Source organism: Hoplias malabaricus, unplaced genomic scaffold (assembly GCF_029633855.1).
Source record: "Hoplias malabaricus isolate fHopMal1 unplaced genomic scaffold, fHopMal1.hap1 scaffold_46, whole genome shotgun sequence".
In the NCBI taxonomy this organism is placed as follows: domain Eukaryota; kingdom Metazoa; phylum Chordata; class Actinopteri; order Characiformes; family Erythrinidae; genus Hoplias; species Hoplias malabaricus.
Genome location: NW_027101303.1, coordinates 116,125 through 126,124, shown reverse-complemented (window position 1 = coordinate 126,124; position 10,000 = coordinate 116,125).

Genomic DNA, 10,000 nt, shown 5'->3' with positions numbered 1-10,000 from the left:
ATCAAAGTTTGGGCCTTTTATCCGCAATTTTTCATCAGTCCACCAGGTGGCACATGGAATGTCCCAACACATGTATATTATATTGGGTTTGGGATGGGGTATTTCCGGCCTCCGAATATATTGGAAGTGGGATGGTTGTCCAATTGCTGTCAAATATATTGGAAGTGGGATGGTTGTCCAATTGCAATATATTCTGATGGTGTCAAATATATTGGAAGTGGGATGGTTGTCCAATTGTAATATATTCTGATGGTGTCAAATACATTGGAAGAGGGATGGTTGTCCAATGGCAATATATTCTGATGGTGTCAAATATATTGGAAGTGGGATGGTTGTCCTGATGGTGTCTAATATATTGGAAGTGGGATGGTTGTCCAATTGCAATATATTCTGATGGTGTCAAATATATTGGAAGAGGGATGGTTGTCCAATTGCAATATATTCTGATGGTGTCAAATATATTGGAAGTGGGATGGTTGTCCTGATGGTGTCTAATATATTGGAAGTGGGATGGTTGTCCAATTGCAATATATTCTGATGGTGTCAAATATATTGGAAGTGGGATGGTTGTCCAATTCCCATACATCCTGATGGTGTCAAATATATTGGAAGAGGGATGGTTGTCCAATTGCAATATATTCTGATGGTGTCAAATATATTGGAAGTGGGATGGTTGTCCTGATGGTGTCTAATATATTGGAAGTGGGATGGTTGTCCAATTGCAATATATTCTGATGGTGTCAAATATATTGGAAGTGGGATGGTTATCCTGATGGTGTCTAATATATTGGAAGTGGGATGGTTGTCCAATTGCAATATATTCTGATGGTGTCAAATATATTGGAAGTGGGATGGTTGTCCAATTCCCATACATCCTGATGGTGTCAAATATATTGTAAGTGGGATAGTTGTCCAATTCCCCTATATCCTGATGGTGTCAAATATATTGGAAATGAGATGGTTGTCCAATTACCATACATCCTTATGGCTTCAAATATATTGTAAGTGGGATGCTTGTTCAATTACCATATATATTGTGTCAAATATGTTCAAAGTGGGATGGTGTCCCATCACTACATATTGTCATCAGAGCACGTTTTAGGAAAACATAATTGTAATGTCTAAAAATACATTTAGCCATATATCCCATGACTCCCTGATCTCATATCTGTCTTTGGAGTTGTAAAATTCTACTGTCCAAAATCCATATATTTTTTTTTGACTTGAATATATTGGAAGTAGGATTATCAGATCTCAGCTTCAGAACAACATAAGAGGTTTTTACAAACGGGTCTATCTTTGTCTGGGTCTATCTTACTCAGCGTGTGAGTTTGGAGAAGATTGGAGAGAATAAATATTTTCACTCAAAAAAACTAAAAGGGGTCCCCCTATGAGTTGTTTTTAAGTGAAAAAATTGATGTCCTCCAATCATCTCCAAACTCACACCCTGAGTTGATGACACTCAGACTTAGACGAAACTGGTCTTACTTTGAAGATATTTCACTCCTAAGCCAAGATCTGATAATCCAACTTCCAATATATTCCAGTCAAAAACATATATGGGTTTTTGACAGTAGAATTTTACACTTCTAATTACAGAAAAAGGATCAGAGGGACTTGGGCTGTATGGAAACATGTATTTTTTTTAACTATATAAAATGTTTTCCCAAAATGTATAAGTCTTTACTTTAACCATCCCAATTGCAATATATTTGACACAAGTGTTATATATTATATTTAAGCAGTACATTTCTTCGTAGATGTCTTTCAGTAACTGTAAAACATTTATTTTAATTATTTGTAATTTGCTAAGACACATGGAAGACCTTTACATCCCGAGGTAGTGATAGCTTACAACCTGGTCTCACACCTACTTGTGATATAGTCACATATATAGGAGACTGCAATTCATGCTGAAAATATGCGATATGTCACGAATTGCAGATTACTATATCACGAGTAGGTGTGAGACCGGGCTGTAGCTTAACATTACTGGCTGATGTAACTTTGCTAACTGACAAAGCGACACATTTATGTTATGATTAAAACCAATATTTAACAAAAAATATATTCATTAAACACATGAAAAGTGTTGTATTCTAATCAAATGATATTTAAACTCCCGCACGAGTTATGCACAGGGGCCGTGTCTTCATTAATTCAGACTTATTATCCTGGATTTAAGTCCTTTATAGAGTATTTAGTTATTTTTTATAACGTCTCTTCCTTACACATGTAAACAATCGTACACACACAAGAATGCGTGTATTTGTATAACTAAAAATGTGAGTCTGTAAACAAGTTTTAGTCCCCACACCGAGATTATATCCATCTACACACAGACAAAGAGAGAGTCCACCAGTTTCGCTACACTACACTTTGTTTGGGTTTTTATGTACTGTTTCTAATTCTATATTTTTGTTGTGATATCAGTTATAATTGAATATGTATTTTGTCTCGTTCACCAGTGATATTTTTCAGTTACTGTAGTTAAAACAGCATTTAACTAATCCATACGGGCCTACTTACATATTCATGATTGGATTTACATCACACACTGTAGCTGACACGAAACATAAATCCTTTGTGAACGTAGTCCCTACGTTTCATCTGAATTATTCATAACATAGTGAGCGAAGCACTGACCTATGGCTACGTTGAGCCCTACGTGAGCAGTGTGAAGACAGCAATATTAGTAAGCTGATCCCCATAGCAACTGGAAGTTAATTTTTCACAATAAAAAACCTCTGGTGTTTAGTACCTTAAAATTTGTAAACATGCATATTATTATATAACTTCATTCATAACATGCTCTAAAGCTTTTCATAATTGTATATCAAACAAACATCACTATTCTCTCACACTATGTGTGTGACACATACTGAGATTTGACATTGATAAATTATGTGCATTCTTTTAATAGCATACTGCTAAACAATACAGTGTCAATACAAACCCATGGTGAAATTAACTTTCCAGATCCTCCTCTTTCTGTAAACGTATTGTATGTTTAACGATACATTAAGTTACTCATGTTTTATTTAATTATGTGTATCTACTTCTATATATAAATTAAGAGAGGATAAATCTCCTTCAAAATGAAATTGAACAAAAAATTCTGAATTAAAAAAGGGCTTTTTCAGCAGTTCAGTGGTGGTTGAAGTGAGGGGTTTATATATATATATATATATATATATATATATATATATATATATATATATATATATATATATATATATATATGTGTGTGTGTGTGTGTGTGTGTGTGTGTGCTTTTAAACGTATTTATATATGTATAATGTTAATACAAAATCTCATAAAAAACATGGTCAAATCCAATACGCTTAGAGACCAACGACATTCCTTACACCTGGACCCCCATGACTACTGACGAAGAACACTCAGAAAAGTGACACTGAGCCTGCTGTGGGCCAACGCTGTTTTCTGACTGTGACTCTGAGCCGAGTGTAGTCAATTCACAAAAAACATTATAAGAACGCAGTACCAAAGCATGGCTCAATTTTGCATGTAGGTATTTGAGTATACACTAAGTAGGCTACAAGCTTATTGTTTTTAGTCCAATACACTTTATAAACTTGAATTCCTCTGTTTTTTTTTCATTTGTTTTAAATTATGCTCTAAACGTGTTGGATTCTCCGTGTTGACACGTAGCGTATAATTTCGTGTTAACACGTTAAGGTATTGACGCGTTATGAACGTGTTAACACGTTAAGTTTGTGTATTTCGTGAATCATGATGCTTTACTGCCACCAACTGGTGTATGGCGTTATTGCTGAAACAACATAAAGCCTTAACTTACCAAATAACGGAAACAATTCCAGTGTTTAATGTTCTGAACAATGTTTATGAGATTTTGTATAAACATTATACAAACATAATATTTATATAAACATAAATACGTTTAAAAGCGCACACAAACATAGATATATATACCCCTCACTTCAACCACCACTGAATTTACTGCTGAAAAAAGCCCTTTTTTAATTCAGATTTTTTTGTTCAATATAATTTTGAAGGAGATTTATCCTATCTTAACATATATAAGTATGTGGCCACAAATGGGTCCACAATTCCATTTAGACCTAACAGGTGGTGGTGGGGTCTTAGTTCCGAAAAGCCATTTAGTGGACAAAATAGCAGTTGCTTACCTCTTCGTAGTACCACACCATCCCAATCCACATATATGATACGCCGCTTGGTGGACCTTATCGGCCTAGCGCGCGGCGCCCCCTAGACGATTTACTTTGCAGAGCCCGGGGTCGGGTCCTGGGCACACGTGGTGAGAGCTAAAAATCCTCAAAGTTTGGGCCTTTTACCCGCACTTTTGCATCAATCCACCAGGTGGCTCCCGGAACGTCCCGATTCCAATATATTCCATTACAGGCAAATATATTGGGATTGGGATGGCGTATATATTTATCATTCGTTGAAGTGTTTTGTAATGTTTTTAATACTTTTAACATGCCCAACATCCATAGACATTAACATTTTTAAAGTGTTGGCTACTTTGATAAGGCAACACAAACGTCCTTTCACAAAGTTTCCAACTATCTTTGATATATGTATAATGCCAGTAAACCGACAAACACGTAACCACAGTGAGCCAGCCTGCCCTTCTGAAACTCTTGTCCGAACGCCTTACTTTCAAATTTTCAAGTTAGCTAATGTTACTGCTGCATTACTTAAGGTGGAAGCGAAAAATTTAAAAGCTTCTGAGCGAACACCAGTCAGAATGTCAACACTAGAACTATCAGGATTTTCATATACCCCCTTTTTCTACCAGAGGCTGCCAAATGGCAGTGCTGGGGTAATTTGCAACCCATTAGGCCACATTTTGTTATGTACATTAAGCCACTACTAGGTGCTAAAACGGGGGGATGGGTGATAGTGTGAACTGTGTTGACTGACAAAGCTCTGAGAGTCACAGCAGGCACAGACTTTCAGGAGTTTAGTTTAGGGCAACAGTCTCAACAAATAAAAAATATTTTGGTACTTTGGCAGTTTTCTCAGCTGCTGATAATTATTATTATAATCTTTCAAAAATATAATGAAATAATACTTGTTTATTTAGAATACACACAATAAAGAATTATTTAAGCTTTTTAGTTTATATTTGTTGATCTAATGCAGTATTATTTGATGTGAAACCTACAAAAACCTTGAGAAATATAAATAAAAAATTCAGTTAAGTAAAAATTGCTCAAAAATAGTATTTAAGTTTAATTTGAGTCATATTTACTTGTCAAGAAAAACACTTTGCCAATGGGGTGAGATATTTTGACTTAAAACAAGAAAAAATGTCCTGATAATATTCTTTTACTTGGGTTTTTAAATGTTTAAGTAAAAATGTCCTTTTTACAAGTAGCTGAGGGTTGTTTTTTGTATAAATTTATGTAAAAATATCTTTACCTATTGGCAGTTTTTCAAAAGACAAAAACTACTTAAAATAAGGTTACAACATATCAGAGCTATTTTGACTAATCAATATGCCACTTTTTGCACTGTGAAAACAATCCTACATTAGTACAAAGGAGGCAGTTTTTCAAAAGGCAAATTTACTTAAAATCTGAACTTTAGCTATTTTGACAAATCATCAGTGAGAAAACAATCCAAAATTAGTACAAAGGAGGCAGACTTGAGGTGTTTTGGAATTATAGTTCAAATAATGTCTTTGTGTGAGTTTTAGAGAAAGATGACTGCAGACACTGGAAAACTTGTTAATAAAGTGCATAAACTTTATATAATAAACTGCACCAAAGTAAATAGCCTATCTGGCTACATGCTGAGTGAAATAAAATAGAATAAACCTTTCTCACTATAGTACAATATTACAAATATACACGATGGAGGTAACTGAGATGGGTGTGTCAGTGTCAGTCAGGGTGTGTATTCCCTGCCACATACGCCGAGGGTCAGAGGAGGTAAAGTGCTCCTCAATCCAGAGTTTGTAGCAGTGCTTGGCTATAGCTGTTAGTCTCTTCATATTGCCAGGAACTCCAGTGGGCGGTACAAAGGACGCTTGTACCCTGAGCGCTTCTATGCTGAGGGATGCCATGCCAAGAAATCTCGGACCACCAGTCTTGTTTTTTGCCCTTCTTTTGTATGCATTAGGTTTCTCCATTTATGTGCATCTGCTTTTCTTTTTTCTGTAAATCAGGACCGGCGTTTGTAGCAGTGCTTGGCTATAGCTATTCCTCTCCTCAGGTTAGCTCTGGCCAAGCTGTATGCTTCCCGGCGTCCTGATCTGAAGGCAGCATCTCTGGCTTTGAGCAATGTGCGAACCTCTCTGTTTATCCAGGGCATTTGAATAGGGAATGTTAATTGTTATGGCAAACTTAAATTTAATGATTAAGTATCACCAGGAAGAAAGATCGATGCTCAAAGAATTCTTTGAGGAGAAGAGAGGAATAAGACAGACAGTCAAAGTCAGTCCACACAGTTGTTGATGTGTTTCAGGACAGAGTTAGTGTAGGTGTCCAAGTGGATGTGTGAGCCTGTGGAGGCTCGGGCAGCATACTCACTCCAGTCGGTGTGCTGGAACTGTTGCTGAAGGAAGGAGTCAGCCCCATCCATCCAGAACTTTACAGTTCTGGTTGAAGGCTTAATCCTCTGCATGACTGGAGTGTATTTGGGAAGCAGGAACAAAGAAAGATGATCGGAAAGTCCAAGATGGGGGTGGGGTGTTGTTTTGAAGCTGGTTAAAGTCGAACCAATGCTGAATCCGGTGTTTGTGCAGTGAATGTTAATTTCCAAAAGTGTCTGTCTGTCGTAACTGTAGTTCGCAAGAGTTATTTGCGCAAGAAAACTGCAGATAGCTAAGTACAGAAGTATAACATCACTAAAACCGGTAAGACGCTGAGCCTCGCAGTGTGATCGTGACGCCATCTTGGTCCTGGGAGACCAAGGACCATTTCCTATGGATATCAAGGTCCCAGAATCTGGAGGAAGAGAGGAGAGGCACGGAATCCACATTGCTCGAGGTACCCTGTAAAGTTTCCACAGTAAGTGGCGGTTTGGGGTCCCATGTCATCTGCTGGTGTGGGTCCACTGTATTTTCTGAGGTCCAAGGTCAACGCAGCCGCCTACCAGGGAGATTTAGATTACTTTATGCTTCCTTATGCTTCCAAGCGGGGTGGGTTAGTGCAGTGTGTAGTGCTGTTGAGAGCGAAGACACCCGCAAGTTCCACAGCACAAGCTCTTAGCACACGGCCAGGTACACCATCAGGGCCAGCTGCCTTCCGTGCATTCACTCTGCTCAGCATGCGACTGACGTCCGAAGTGGAAAGTACAAGTGGGTTGTCGTCGGTGGAGGATCGTTTATTGAAGATATCAATATCATCTGGTCGAAACGAGTGTAAAAGTTGTTCAGCTCATCAGGGAGTGAAGCACTGTTGGTACATGGAACAAAGCTAGTTGGTTTATAGTCAGTCAGGGTGTGTATTCCCTACCACATACGCCGAGGGTCAGAGGAGGTAAAGTGCTCCTCAATCCGGCGTTTGTAGCAGTGCTTGGATATAGCTATTAGTCTCTTCATATTGCCAGGAACTCCAGTGGGCGGTACAAAGGACGCTCGTACCCTGAGCGCTTCTATGCTGAGGGATGCCATGGTAAGAAATCTCAGACCACCAGTCTTGTTTTTTGCCCTTCTTTTGTACGCATTAGGTTTTTCCATTTATGTGCATCTGCTTTTGTTTTTTTTGTGAATCAGGACCGGCGTTTGTAGCAGTGCTTGGCTATAGCTATTCCTCTCCTCAGGTTAGCTCTGACCAAGCTGTATGCTTCCCGGCGTCCTGATCTGAAGGCAGCATCTCTGGCTTTGAGCAGAGTGCGAACCTCTCTGTTCATCCAGGGCTTCTGATTAGGGAATGTTAATTATTATGGCAAACTTAAAATTAGTGATTAAGTATCACCAGGAAGGAAGATTGACGCTCAAAGAATTCTTTGAGGAGAAGAGAGGAATAAGACAGACAGTCAAAGATTGCGTGAATCCGGTGTTTGTGCAGTGAATGTTAATTTCCAAAAGAGTCTGTCTCTTGTAGCTGTAGTTCGCAAGAGTTATTTGCGCAAGAAAACTGGAGATAGCTAAGTACAGAAGTATAACATCACTAAAACTGGTAAGACGCTGAGCCTCGCAGTGTGATCGCGATGCCATCTTGGTCCTGGGAGACCAAGGACCATTTCCTATAGAAATCAAGGTCCCAGAATCTGGAGGAAGAGAGGAGAGGCACGGAATCCACATTGCTCGAGGTACCCTGTAAAGTTTCCACAGTCAGTGGCGGTTTGGGGTCCCATGTCATCTGCTGGTGTGGGTCCACTGTATTTTCTGAGGTCCAAGGTCAACGCAGCCGCCTACCAGGGAGATTTAGATTACTTTATGCTTCCAAGCGAGGTGGGTTAGTGCAGTGTGTAGTGCTGTTGAGATAGCGTCCTCGGTGGATCTGTTGCAACGATAAGCAAACTGGTGTGGGTCCAGCGTAGCAGGCAGGCAGGATTTCAAGTGAGAAAGAACTAGTCTTTTAAAGCACTTGGAAATTATTGGGGTGAGTGCTACAGGTCGAAAGTCATTAAAGTCTGAAGCAGTAGAATGCTTAGGCACAGGCACAATAATGGCTGACTTAAAGATAGATGGTACAGCTGCCTGGGCAAGCGAAACATTAAAGATGTGAGCGAAGACACCCGCAAGTTCCACAGCACAAGCTCTTAGCACACGGCCAGGTACACCATCAGGGCAAGCTGCCTTCTGTGCATTCACTCTGCTCAGCATGTGACTGACGTCCGAATTGGAAAGTACAAGTGGGTTGTCGTCGGTGGAGGATCGTTTATTGAAGATATCAATATCATCTGGTCGAAACGAGCGTAGAAGTTGTTCAGCTCATCAGGGAGTGAAGCACTGTTGGTAGATGGAACAAAGCTAGTTGGTTTATAGTCAGTCAGGGTGTGTATTCCCTGCCACATACGCCGAGGGTCAGAGGAGGTAAAGTGCTCCTCAATCCGTCGTTTGTAGCAGTGCTTGGCTATAGCTATTAGTCTCTTCATATTGCCAGGGACTCCAGTGGGCGGTACAGAGGACGCTTGTACCCTGAGCGCTTGTTGATGCATTTCAGGACAGAGTTAGTGTAGGTGTCCAAGTGGATGTGTGAGCCTGTGCAGGCTCGGGCAGCATACTCACTCCAGTCGGTGTGCTGGAACTGTTGCTGAAGGAAGGAGTCAGCCCCATCCATCCAGAACTTTACAGTTCTGGTTGAAGGCTTAATCCTCTGCATGACTGGAGTGTATTTGGGAAGCAGGAACAAAGAAAGATGATCGGAAAGTCCAAGATGGGGGAGGGGTGTTGTTTTGAAGCTGGTTAAAGTCCAACCGATGCTGAATCCGGTGTTTGTGCAGTGAATGTTAATTTCCAAAAGTGTCTGTCTGTCGTAACTGTAGTTCGCAAGAGTTATTTGCGCAAGAAAACTGGAGATAGCTAAGTACAGAAGTATAACATCACTAAAACCGGTAAGACGCTGAGCCTCGCAGTGTGATCGCGATGCCATCTTGGTCCTGGAAGACCAAGGACCATTTCCTATAGAAATCAAGGTCCCAGAATCTGGAGGAAGAGAGGAGAGGCACGGAATCCACATTGTTCGAGCTACCCTGTAAAGTTTCCACAGTCAGTGGCGGTTTGGTGTCCCATGTCATCTGCTGGTGTGGGTCCACTTTATTTTCTGAGGTCCAAGGTCGACGCAGCCGCCTACCAGGGAGATTTAGATTACTTTATGCTTCCTTATGCTTCCAAGCGAGGTGGGTTAGTGCAGTGTGTAGTGCTGTTGAGATAGCGTCCTCGGTGGATCTGTTGCAACGATAAGCAAACTGGTGTGGGTCCAGCGTAGCAGGCAGGCAGGATTTCAAGTGAGAAAGAACTAGTCTTTTAAAGCACTTGGAAATTATTGAGGTGGGTTATGCAGTGTGTAGTTCTGTTGAGAGCGAAGACACCCGCAAG